At 34.4% G+C, this 15359-nt stretch overlaps 1 long non-coding RNA gene across 1 annotated transcript; it reads left to right on the top strand.

Annotated features, from left to right (window-relative positions):
• Window positions 1-14056: 14056 nt before the first annotated feature.
• LOC106675256 (uncharacterized) lies at window positions 14057-15125 on the top strand. The gene is made up of 3 exons (XR_013099678.1): window positions 14057-14238; window positions 14379-14507; window positions 14769-15125. It is a non-coding gene; the product is annotated as an uncharacterized LOC106675256 (long non-coding RNA).
• The last annotated feature ends 234 nt before the right edge of the window (window positions 15126-15359 follow it).

Genomic DNA, 15359 nt, shown 5'->3' with positions numbered 1-15359 from the left:
TGGTTTTAACATGGTTATAACATGGTTGGTTATAACATGGTTGTAACATGGTTGGTTATAAAACGGTTGGTTATAACATGGTTATAACACGGGTGGGTATAGCATGGTTGGTTATAACATGGTTGTTTATAACACGCTTGGTGATAACACGGTTGGTTATAACACGGTTGGTTATAACATGGTGTCGCGGGGTCCTCTCCTAAGCTTCTCCCGAACAAATCCAGGCGTAGTCAGAAAGCATTCAGTGAGGATAATTTATTCTGCCGGCCTCCCAGGTGCACAAAAAGTTATTTACAAAGAAAATAGAACTGACTTAAGTCATCACAAACAAACATCTATATACAAAACACAGTCTGCATGTTACCCTCTCGGTAACAGCTCTCTGGAGAGAAGAACACAGGTAGGCCCTGACCGCCTTCTCTTATACCCCATAGCCCCTCCCACTAGGCGTAATGGTCATCTCTTTATTATTTCTTTTATCAAACAGTCTTTCCCCCTCAGCTTATTTCCTGCTGTATTCCTACAATACATATATGTATATACAGACATTTATGGCCATTTCCAGGCAGCCTACAGTGTTTCACAATAACACAAAACAAACCAAAAAATAATGCAGTTCACGTGACCCTCCAAGCGCACGCGAACCCATTATTTAAACCCCGGAACACTATGCCATCGGCTTGCATAACCCCGCATAATCGGCGATCGCAGCACGTCTCTGCGACCGGCTTTATTAAAAGGTAAGTGGGAAAATATGTTGGCCACCCTCTGCGCTGCTCACCATATACACCTCACCCCTTTTGTTTATCTGCCCGGTCGACGAAAAGACGCGCGGCGACGGTGATTGTAGAAACTAATGGTGGTGCGTGTATGCGCCCAGATCGGCTGTCTGCGGCTCGGGACGGTGTAACTCCGTCACACATGGTTATAACACCGTTGGTTATAACATTGTTATAACAAGGTCGGTTATAACATGGTTGGTCATAACATGGTTGGTTATAGCATGGTTATAACATGGTTGGTTGTAACATGGTTGGTTATACCATGGTTATAACACCGTTTGTTATAACATGGTTATAACACGGTTGGTTATAACATGGTTATAACACGGTAGGTTATACCATGGTTAGTTATAAAATGGTTGGTTATAGCATGGTTGGTTATAACATGGTTATAACACCGTTGGTTATAACATGGTTGGTCATAACATGGTTGGTTATAACATGGTTATAACATGGATGGTTTTAACATGGTTATAACACCGTTGGTTATAACATGGTTGGTCATAACACGGTTGGTTATAACCGGTTACCGGTTACCAACCGTGTTATAACCATGTTATAACAAACGGTGTTATAACCATGGTATAACCAACCATGTTAAAACCAACTTTGTTATAACCAACCATGTTATAACCAACCATGTTATAACCAACCATGTCATAACCATGTTATAACCAACCGTGATATAACCATGTTTTAACCAACCATGTTATAGCCATGCTATAACCAACCATGTTATAACCAGCCATGTTATAACCAACCATGTTATAACCAACCATGTTATAACCAACCATGTTACAACTAACCATGTTATAACCAACCGTGTTATAACCATGTTATAACCAACCATTTTATAACCATGTTATAACCAACCTTTTCATGACCAACCATGTTATTACCAACCATGTTATAACCAATGGTGTTATAACCATGTTATAACCAACCATGTTATGACCAACCATGTTATAACCATGCTATAACCAACCATGTTATAACCAACCATGTTACAACTAACCATGTTATAACCAACCGTGTTATAACCATGTTATAACCAACCTTTTCATGACCAACCATGTTATTACCAACCATGTTATAACCAATGGTGTTATAACCATGTTATAACCAACCATGTTATAACCATGTTATAACCAACCATGTTTTGACCAACCGTGTTATGACCAACCATGTTATAAACATGTTATGACCAACCATGTTATAACCATGCTATAACCAACTGTGTTATATCCATGTTATAACCAACCATGTTATAACCATGTTATAACCAACGGTGTTATAACCATGTTATAACCAACCATGTTATAACCATGCTATAACCAACCATGTTATAACCAACCATGTTACAACTAACCATGTTATAACAAACCGTGTTATAACCATGTTATAACCAACCATTTTATAACCATGTTATAACCAACCTTTTCATGACCAACCATGTTATTACCAACAATGTTATAACCAATGGTGTTATAACCATGTTATAACCAACCATGTTATAACCATGTTATAACCAGCCATGTTATGACCAACCGTGTTTATGACCAACCATGTTATAAACATGTTATGACCAACCATGTTATAACCATGCTATAACCAACTGTGTTATAAACATGTTATAACCAACCATGCTATAACCAAACATGTTATAACCAACCGTGTTATAACCATGTAATAACAAACGGTGTTATAACCATTTTATAACCAACCATGGTATAACCAACCATGTCATAACCATGTTATAACCAACCGTGTTATAACACTGTTGGTGATAACATGGTTGGTTATAACATGGTTGTAACACCGTTGGTTATAACATGGTTATAACACGGTTGGTTATGACATGTTTGGTTATAAAATGGTTGGTTATAGCATGGTTATAACATGGTTATAACATGGTTGGTCCTAACATGGTTGGTCATAACATGGTTGGTTATAACATGGTTATAACATGGTTGGTTATCACATGGTTGGTTATAACATGGTTATAACACGGTTGGTTATAACATGGTTATAACATGGTTGGTTATAACATGGTTGGTTATAACATGGTTGGTTATAACATGGTTGGTTATAACATGGTTGGTTATAACACGGTTGGTTATAACATGGTTGGTTAAAGCATGGTTATAACATGGTTGGTTATAACATGGATATAACATGGATATAACATGGTTGGTTATAGAATGGTTGGTTATAGCATGGTTATAACATGGTTGGTTTTAACATGGTTTGTTATAACACGGTTGGTTATAACATGGTTGTAACATGGTTGGTTATAAAACGGTTGGTTATAACATGGTTATAACATGGTTGGTTATAACACGGTTGGTTATAACACGGTTGGTTATAACACGGTTGGTTATAACACGGTTGGTTATAACACGGTTGGTTATAACATGGTTATAACACAGTTGGTTATAACATGGTTATAACATGGTTGGTTATAACATGGTTGGTTATAACACGGTTGGTTATAACATGGTTGGTTATAACATGATTGTTTAAAGCATGGTTATAACATGGTTGGTCATAACACCGTTGGTCATAACACGGTTGGTTATAACATGGTTGGTCATAACACAGTTATAACATGGTTGGTTTTAACAGGGTTATAAAATGGTTGGTTAAAGCATGGTTATAACATGGTTGGTTATAACATGGTTATAACACAGTTGGTTATAGCATGGTTATAACATGGTTGGTCATAACATGTTTATAACATGGTTGGTCATAACACGGTTGGTCATAACATGGTTGGTTATAACACCATTGGTTATAACATGGTTGGTTATAACATGGTCATAACAAGGTTGTTTATAACATGGTTATAACACGGTTGGTTGTAACATGGTTGGTTATAACATGGTTGGTTATAACATGGTTATAACATGGTTGGTTATAACATGGTTATAACACCATTGGTTATAACATGGTTGGTCATGAAAAGGTTGGTTATAACATGGTTATAAAATGGTTGGTTATAACATGGTTATAGCACGGTTGGGTATAACACGATTGGCAATAACATGTTTCTAACACGGTCCGTTATAACATGGTTGGTAATAACACGGTTGGTTATAGCATGTTTATAATATGGTTGGTTGTAACATGGTTGGTTATAACATTAGTATAACACTGTTTGCTATAACATAGTTATAACACGGTTGGTTATAACATGTTTGGTTATAAAATGGTTGGTTATAGCATGGTTATAACATGGTTATAACATGGTTGGTTATAACATGGTTGTTATAATACCGTTGGTTTTAAAATGGTTGGTTATACCATGGTTATAACATGGTTGGTCACAACATGGTTGGTTATAGCATGGTTATAACATGGTTGGTTATAACATGGTTGGTTATAACATGGTTGGTTATAACATGGTTGGTTATAACATGGTTATAACAACGTTGGTTATAACATGGTTGGTCATAACATGGTTGGTCATAACATGCTTCGTCATAACACGTTTGGTTATAACATGGTTGGTCATAACACAGTTATAACATGGTTGGTTTTAACAGGGTTATAACATGGTTGGTTATAACACCGTTGGTTTTAACACGCTTGGTTATAACATGGTTATAACACCGTTGGTTATAACATAGTTATAACATGGTTCATTATAACACGGTTGGTTATAACATGGTTATAACACCGTTGGTTATAACCTAGTTATAACATGTTTAATTATAACACGGTTGGTTATAACATGGTTATAACATGGTTGGTTATAGAATGGTTGGTTATAGCATGGCTATAACATGGTTGGTTTTAACATGGTTGGTTATAAAATGGTTGGTTATAACACAGTTGGTTATAACATGGTTATAACACAGTTGGTTATAACATGGTTGGTTATAACATGGTTATAACACGGTTGGTTATAACATGGTTGGTTATAACATGGTTATAACACAGTTAGTTTTAACATGGTTATAACATGGTTGGTTATAACATGGTTGGTTATAACATGGTTGGTTATAACATGATTGGTTAAAGCATGGTTATAACATGGTTGGTTATAACATGGTCATAACTCAGTTGGTTATAGCATGGTTATAACATGATTGGTCATAACACGGTTGGTCATAACATGGTTGGTTATAACATGGTTGGTCATAACACAGTTATAACATGGTTGGTTTTAACAGGGTTATAACATGGTTGGTTATAACATGGTTGTAACACCGTTGGTTATAACATGGTTATAACACGGTTGGTTATGACATGTTTGGTTATAAAATGGTTGGTTATAGCATGGTTATAACATGGTTATAACATGGTTGGTCCTAACATGGTTGGTCATAACATGGTTGGCTAGAACATGGTTATAACATGGTTGGTTATAACATGGTTGGTTATAACATGGTTATAACACGGTTGGTTATAACATGGTTATAACATGGTTGGTTATAACATGGTTGGTTATAACATGGTTGGTTATAACATGGTTGGTTATAACATGGTTGGTTAAAGCATGGTTATAACATGGTTGGTTATAACATGGATATAACATGGATATAACATGGTTATAACATGGTTGGTTTTAACATGGTTTGTTATAACACGGTTGGTTATAACATGGTTGTAACATGGTTGGTTATAACACGGTTGGTTATAACACGGTTGGTTATAACATGGTTGGTTATAACATGGTTGGTTATAACATGGTTGTTATAACATGGTTATAACACAGTTGGTTATAACATGGTTATAACATGGTTGGTTATAACATGGTTGGTTATAACATGGTTGGTTATAACATGGTTGGTTATAACATGATTGGTTAAAGCATGGTTATAACATGGTTGGTTATAACATGGTCGTAACTCAGTTGGTTATAGCATGGTCATAACACGGTTGGTTATAACATGGTTGGTCATAACACAGTTATAACATGGTTGGTTTTAACAGGGTTATAAAATGGTTGGTTATAACATGTTTATAACATGGTTGGTTAAAGCATGGTTATAACATGGTTGGTTATACCATGGTTATAACACAGTTGGTTATAGCATGGTTATAACATGGTTGGTCATAACATGTTTATAACATGGTTGGTTATAACACCATTGGTTATAACATGGTTATAACATGGTTGGTTATAACATGGTCATAACACGGTTGTTTATAACATGGTTATAACACGGTTGGTTGTAACATGGTTGGTTATAACATGGTTGGTTATAACATGGTTATAACATGGTTGGTTATGAAATGGTTATAACACCATTGGTTATAACATGGTTATAACACGGTTGGGTATAACACGATTGGCAATAACATGTTTCTAACACGGTCCGTTATAACATGGTTGGTAATAACACGGTTGGTTATAGCATGGTTATAATATGGTTGGTTGTAACATGGTTGGTTATAACATTAGTATAACACCGTTTGCTATAACATAGTTATAACACGGTTGGTTATAACATGTTTGGTTATAAAATTGTTGGTTATAGCATGGTTATAACATGGTTATAACATGGTTGGTTATAACATGGTTATAACATGGTTGGTCACAACATGGTTGGTTATAGCATGGTTATAACATGGTTGGTTATAACATGGTTGGTTATAACATGGTTGGTTATAACATGGTTATAACAACGTTGGTTATAACATGGTTGGTCATAACATGGTTGGTCATAACACGCTTCGTCATAACACGTTTGGTTATAACATGGTTGGTTATAACATGGTTATAACATGGTTATAACACTGTTGTTTTAACATGGTTATAACATGGTTATAACACGGTTGGTTATAACATGGTTGGTTATAACATGATTGGTTAAAGCATGGTTATAACATGGTTGGTTATAACATGGTCATAACTCAGTTGGTTATAACATGGTTATAACATGGTTGGTTATAACATGGTTGTTATAATACCGTTGGTTGTAAAATGGTTGGTTATACCATGGTTATAACATGGTTGGTTATACCATGGTTATAACATGGTTGGATATAACATGGTTGGTCGTAACATGGTTGGTTATAACATGGTTATAACATGGTTGGTTATAACATGGTTGGTTATAACATGGTTATAACAACGTTAGTTATAACATGGTTGGTCATAACATGGTTATAACATGGTTATAACACGGTTGGTTATAACATGGTTATAACACGGTTGGTCGTAACACAGTTATAACACGGTTGGTTTTAACAGGGTTATAACATGGTTGGTTATAACATGTTTATAATATGGTTGGTTAAAGCATGGTTATAACATGGTTGGTCATAACATGTTTATAACATGGTTGGTAATAACACGGTTGGTCATAACATGGTTGGTTATAACACCATTGGTTATAACATGGTTATTTATAACACGGTTGGTTATAACATGGTTGTAACATGGTTGGTTATAAAACGGTTGGTTATAACATGGTTAGTTGTAACATGGTTGGTTATAACATGGTTATAGCATGGCTATAACATGGTTGGTTAAAACATGGTTATAACACGGTTGGTTATAACATGGTTTTGACATGTTTGGTTTTAACATGGTTGGTTATAACAAGGGTGTTCATAACATGTTTATAATATGGTTGGTTATAACATGGTTGGTTATAAAATTGTTGGTTATAGCATGGTTATAACATGGTTGGTTATACCATGGTTGGTTATAGCATAGTTATTATAACACCGTTGGTTATAACATGGATATAACATGGTGGGTTATAACATGGTTGGTTATAGAAAGGTTGGTTATAACATGGTTATAACATGATTGGTTTTAACATGGTTTGTTATAACACGGTTGGTTATAACATGATTGTAACATGGTTGGTTACAAAACGGTTGGTTATAAAACGGTTGGTTATAACATGGTTGGTTATAACACGGTTGGTCATAACACGGTTGGTTATAACATGGTTATAACACGGTTGGTTATAACATGGTTATAACACCGTTGGTTATAACATGGTTATAACACCGTTGGTTATAACATGGTTGGTCATAACATGGTTGGTTATAACATGGTTATAACATGGTTGGTTTTAACATGGTTATAACACCGTTGGTTATAACATTGTTATAACACGGTCGGTTATAACATGGTTGTTTATAACATCGTTGGTTATAACACCGTTGGTTATAACATGGTTATAACATGGTTGGTTATAACATGGTTGTTATAACATGGTTATAACACGGTTGGTTATAACATGGTTGTTATAACAAGGGTGTTCATAACATGTTTATAATATGGTTGGTTATAACATGGTTGGTTATAAAATTGTTGGTTATAGCATGGTTATAACACCGTTGGTTATAACATGGTTGGTTATAGAAAGGTTTGTTATAGCATGGTTATAACATGATTGGTTTTAACATGGTTTGTTATAACACGGTTGGTTATAACATGATTGTAACATGGTTGGTTACAAAACGGATGGTTATAAAACGGTTGGTTATAACATGGTTATAACATGGTTGGTTATAACACGGTTGGTTATAACATGGTTGGTTATAACACGGTTGGTCATAACACGGTTGGTTATAACATGGTTATAACACGGTTGGTTATAACATGGTTATAACACCATTGGTTATAACATTGTTATAACACGGTCGGTTATAACATGGTTGTTTATAACACCATTGGTTATAACACCGTTGGTTATAACACCGTTGGTTATAACATAGTTATAACATGGTGGGTTATAACATGTTTGGTTATAAAATGGTTGGTTATAGCATGGTTATAACATGGTTATAACATGGTTGGTTATAACATGGTTATTATAATACCGTTGGTTTTAAAATGGTTGGTTATAGCATGGTTATAACATGGTTATAACATGGTTGGTTATAGCATGGTTATAACATGGTTGGTTATAACATGGTTGGTCGTAACATGGTTGGTTATAACATGGTTTTAACATGGTTGGTTATAACATGGTTGGTTATAACATGGTTATAACAACGTTGGTTATAACATGTTTGGTCATAACATGGTTGGTCATAACATGGTTGGTTATAACATGGTTATAACATGGTTGGTTATAACATGGTTGGTTATAACATGGTTATAACATGGTTATAACACGGTTGGTTATAACACGGTTGGTTATAACATGGTTATAACATGGTTGGTCATAACACGCTTTGTCATAACACGGTTGGTTATAACATGGTTATAACATGGTTGGTAATAACATGGTTGGTCATGAAAAGGTTGGTTATAACATGGTTATAAAATGGTTGGTTATAACATGGTTATAACACGGTTGGTTATAACATGGTTACGACATGGTTGGTTATAACATGGTTGGTTATAAAATTGTTGGTTATAGCATGGTTATAACATGGTTGGTTATACCATGGTTGGTTATAGCATAGTTATTATAACACCGTTGGTTATAACATGGATATAACATGGTGGGTTATAACATGGTTGGTTATAGAAAGGTTGGTTATAGCATGGTTATAACATGATTGGTTTTAACATGGTTTGTTATAACACGGTTGGTTATAACATGATTGTAACATGGTTGGTTACAAAACGGTTGGTTATAAAACGGTTGGTTATAACATGGTTGGATATAACATGGTTGGTCGTAACATGGTTGGTTATAACATGGTTATAACATGGTTGGTTATAACATGGTTGGTTATAACATGGTTATAACAACGTTAGTTATAACATGGTTGGTCATAACATGGTTATAACATGGTTGGTTATAAGATTGTTGGTTATAACATGGTTATAACATGGTTATAACACGGTTGGTTATAACATGGTTATAACATGGTTGGTCATAACACGGTTGGTTTTAACAGGGTTATAACATGGTTGGTTATAACGTTTATAATATGGTTGGTTAAAGCATGGTTATAACATGGTTGGTTATAACATGGTTATAACACAGTTGGTTATAGCATGGTTATAACATGGTTGGTCATAACATGTTTATAACATGGTTGGTCATAACACGGTTGGTCATAACATGGTTGGTTATAACACCATTGGTTATAACACCATTGGTTATAACATGGTTATTTATAACACGGTTGGTTATAAAATTGTTGGTTATAGCATGGTTATAACATGGTTGGTTATACCATGGTTGGTTATAGCATAGTTATTATAACACCGTTGGTTATAACATGGATATAACATGGTTGGTTACAACATGGTTGGTTATAACATGGTTGTTTAAAACATGGTTATGACATGATTGGTTATAACACGGTTGGTTATAACACGGTTGGTCATAACACGGTTGGTTATAACATGGTTATAACACGGTTGGTTATAACATGGTTATAACACCGTTGGTTATAACATGGTTATAACACAGTTGGTTATAACATGGTTATAACATGGTTGGTTTTAACATGGTTATAACACCGTTGGTTATAACATGGTTATAACACGGTCGGTTATAACATGGTTGGTCATAACACGGTTGGTTATAACCGGTTACCCGTTACCAACCCTGTTATAACCATGTTATAACAAACGGTGTTATAACCATGGTATAACCAACCATGTTAAAACCAACCTTGTTATAACCAACCATGTCATAACCATCCATGTCATAACCATGTTATAACCAACCGTGTTATAACCATGTTTTAACCAACCATATTATAGCCATGCTATGGTTATAACATGGTTATAACACAGTTGGTTATAACATGGTTATAACATGGTTGTCATAACACGGTTGGTCATAACATGGTTGGTTATAACACCATTGGTTATAACATGGTTATAACATGGTTGGTTATAACATGTTTATAACATGGTTGGTCATAAGACGGTTTGTCATAACATGGTTGGTTATAGCATGGTTACAACACGGTTGGTTATAACATGGTTGGTCATAACACAGTTATAACATGGTTGGTTTTAACATGGTTATAATATGGTTGGTTATAACATGGTTATAACACTATTGGTTATAACATGGTTATAAAATGGTTGGTTATAACATGGTTGGTTATAACATGGTTATAACACGGTTGGTTATAACATGGTTGGTTAAAGCATGGTTATAAGATGGTTGGTTATAACATGGTTATAACACAGTTGGTTATAGCATGGTTATAACATGGTTGGTTATAACACCATTGGTTATAACATGGTTGGTTATAATACCATTGGTTATAACATGGTTGGTTATAACATGTTTATAACATGTTTGGTCATAACATGGTTGGTCATAACACGGTTGGTCATAACATGGTTATAACATGGTTGGTTACAACATGGTTATAACATGGTTGGTTATAACATGGTTGGTTAAAGCATGGTTATAAGATTGTTGGTTATAACATGGTTATAACACAGTTGGTTATACCATAGTTATAACATGGTTGGTTATAACATGGTTATAACATGGTTGGTCATAAAAGGGTTGGTTATAACATGGTTATAAAATGGTTGATTATAACATGGTTATAACATGGTTATAAAATGGTTGATTATAACATGGTTATAACACGGTTGGTTATAACATGGTTGGTCATAACACGGTTGGTGATAACATGGTTGGTTATAACACCATTGGTTATAACATGGTTATAACATGGTTGGTTATAACATGGTTATAAAATGGTTGATTATAACATGGTTATAACATGGTTGGTTATAACATGGTTATAACACGGTTGGTTATAACATGGTTATAACATGATTGGTTATAACATGGTTGGTTAAAGCATTGTTATAAGATTGTTGGTTATAACATGGTTATAACACAGTTGGTTATAACATGGTTATAAAATGGTTGGTTATAACATGGTTGGTCATAACACGGTTGGTCATAATATGGTTGGTTATAACACCATTGGTTATAACATGGTTGGTTATAACATGGTTATAACATGGTTGGTTATAACATGTTTATAACATGTTTGGTCATAACATGGTTGGTTATAACATGGTTGTTTATAACATGGTTATGACATGATTGGTTATAACATGGTTGTTTAAAGCATGGTTATAAGATGGTTGGTTATAACATGGTTATAACACAGTTGGTTATAGCATGGTTATAACATGGTTGGTCATAACACGGTTGGTCATAACATGGTTGGTTATAACACCATTGGTTATAACATGGTTATAACATGGTTGGTTATAACATGTTTATAACATGGTTGGTCATAAGATGGTTGGTCATAACACGGTTTGTCATAACATGGTTGGTTATAGCATGGTTACAACACGGTTGGTTATAACATGGTTGGTCATAACACAGTTATAACATGGTTGGTTTTAACATGGTTATAATATGGTTGGTTATAACATGGTTGGTTATAACATGGTTATAACACTATTGGTTATAACATGGTTATAAAATGGTTGGTTACAATATGGTTGGTTAAAGCATGGTTATAAGATGGTTGGTTATAACATGGTTATAACACAGTTGGTTATAGCATGGTTATAACATGGTTGGTCATAACACAGTTGGTCATAACATGGTTGGTTATAACATGTTTATAACATGTTTGGTCATAACATGGTTGGTCATAACACGGTTGGTCATAACATGGTTATAACATGGTTGGTTACAACATGGTTATAACATGGTTGGTTATAACATGGTTATAGCATGGTTATAAGATTGTTGGTTATAACATGGTTATAACATGGTTGGTCATAAAAGGGTTGGTTATAACATGGTTATAAAATGGTTGATTATAACATGGTTATAACATGGTTATAAAATGGTTGATTATAACATGGTTATAACACGGTTGGTTATAACATTGTTGGTCATAACACGGTTGGTCATAACATGGTTGGTTATAACATGGTTGGTTATAACATGGTTATAAAATCGTTGATTATAACATGGTTATAACACGGTTGGTTATAACATGGTTATAACACGGTTGGTTATAACATGGTTATGACATGATTGGTTATAACATGGTTGGTTAAAGCATGGTTATAAGATGGTTGGTTATAACATGGTTATAACACAGTTGGTTATAGCATGGTTATAACATGGTTGGTCATAACACGGTTGGTCATAACATGGTTGGTTACAACATGGTTATAACATGGTTGGTTACAACATGGTTATAACATGGTTGGTTATAACATGGTTGGTTATAACATGGTTGGTTAAAGCATGGTTATAAGATTGTTGGTTATAACATGGTTATAACACAGTTGGTTATACCATAGTTATAACATGGTTGGTCATAACACGGTTGGTCATAACATGGTTATAACATGGTTGGTCATAAAAGGGTTGGTTATAACATGGTTATAAAATGGTTGATTATAACATGGTTATAACACGGTTGGTTATAACATGGTTGGTCATAACACGGTTGGTCATAACATGGTTGGTTATAACACCATTGGTTATAACATGGTTATAAGATTGTTGGTTATAACATGGTTATAACACAGTTGGTTATACCATGGTTATAACATGGTTGGTCATATCACGGTTGGTCATAACATGGTTGGTTATAACACCATTGGTTATAACATGGTTATAACATGGTTGGTTATAACATGGTTATAACATGGTTGGTCATAACATGGTTGGTTATAGCATGGTTACAACACGGTTGGTTATAACATGGTTGGTCATAACACAGTTATAACATGGTTGGTTTTAACATGGTTATAATATGGTTGGTTATAACATGGTTATAACATGGTTGTTACAACATGGTTGGTTATAACATGGTTTGTTATAACATGGTTTTAACATTAAATGAAATAATGCAACAGCACCATTGCCTTTAGTCCATAGTCACATATCCCACAATTATATATTATTAGATATTATTCTTTAACATGTCAATGTTGTTGAAACAGGAGCTTTAGTGACCGTCATACGGTCTTGTTCAGTGTTGTGAACGTCAGCTCTTTCAGCTGCTAGTGAGTGAGGCTGTGAAGTTGTGTGTCAGCTGGAGGAGGCGAAAACGGCACTCTTCCAATTGATACTGTTGCAAGTGAGTACCAAATCCGATAGTAATGTTCTTTTCAGTATGGATTTGTATCGCCGAGTATAATTTTTTTTTGACAACCCTAATTGTGACATTCATGGTTTGGTTCTGACATTAAACTGGTCGGTGACACAAAAAAAGGTTGTGGACTGCTGTGTTGCTCTTTCTTTATTGATTTCTTTCATTGATCTTGGTTGACATAGTTAGATAACAAATACGTAGAAAAATGTGTGTACATGTTAATAATTAATGGCGGATGAGTAGATGACATAAAAGCAACCAAATGAGATCATTTGTCAGAAGTCTGTTAAGTGGTGAAATTTGGAAGATGAATCTCAACAGTTTATTTTTGATTTTGTTGTTTTGTGGCCTGGCTGTGGCCTAGGATACTATCAAAACCAATGCCATGACAGAAAAATTAAATTCTTTGGAAATCAAGATGATGAACATTGAAAGCAAGCTGGAAAACTTCAGCTGGGACAAAAAGGTAAAGAATAAAGCTGAAGCAGACGTTTTTGGGTTGGTTTTTTTTGTGATTTTCAACATCTGGAGAAATAAAATGATGTGAAGAATCATACTTTAACACATATCTGAAATAAACATGTTTTTTTTTTCTTTTTTTCTTAGAGAGAAACACGGTCATATTCAGTGTTGGAATTGGAGTGGATTCACCATTTGGGCCCTTTGACACAGATGTAACTATGATCTACGATTACACATTTTTAAATATTGGAAATGCCTACAGCCCAGTTACAGGTAAGATTCTTCTTCACATTTTTGTGTTAGTCAAGTAAATAAAGCCCAAAAAATGTGTCATGTGATTATGCATGTTTACATTCAGTAATAACATTTGCAGATTCGTAATACTGAAACTTTTTCGAGAATTTTGAAAAAATGAAAGAGATTTAAAGATATTACAAGTGTTCAACTGAGGTGTTTCTTGCATTTATACGTGTAAAACTTGCTTCTTCAGAAAATGACAAACAATTAAAGGAGTTTACTTTTTTTTTTCTCCAGGTGTCTTTACAGCACCTGTTTCAGGTGTGTACTTTAACATTTTCTCTCATTCTGGAGGTCGCCATAGAACATGGCTGCATTTATACAAGAACAATGAGGTGATCTTACACATCCATGATCACCAGTCAACTGACACAGCTGATAATGGAGAAAATGCGGCATTCCTGCAGCTGCAGCAGGGTGATACAGTGTATGTTTTTAAAGGCGGGTACACATGTCTATAAAGCCAGCACAGTAACAACTTTCAGTGGATTTTTGGTCAAACAAAACAGTTAAAAAGAGACGTACATTTCTTTGAAATTGTGTTTGGCTGCAGTGGTTCTTGTGTGTGCTCCAATAAAACACATTTAAATCATACATACAGCTGAATATGGGGTTTACTTCACTTTTGTGTTGTTAAACGATTTTAATGCTTATCAAACTAGTAAAAGACTCTTTAAATGTGGCGTGGAAATGCTAGTAAACTTGTTTTTGATGTATTTGTAACTAGTAGATGAACAATGTTATGTTTGGAAACAGTTCATGGGGAATATTCATAAAGGCCAACTGAGACATTTTTTCTACCGCTCTTTGAAACCAGGATTGAACTAA

This window comes from Maylandia zebra, linkage group LG7 (genome assembly GCF_041146795.1).
Source record: "Maylandia zebra isolate NMK-2024a linkage group LG7, Mzebra_GT3a, whole genome shotgun sequence".
NCBI lineage: Eukaryota > Metazoa > Chordata > Actinopteri > Cichliformes > Cichlidae > Maylandia > Maylandia zebra.
Note: the sequence above shows the minus strand (reverse complement) of the source record. Positions and strands in the feature narration are given on the sequence as shown.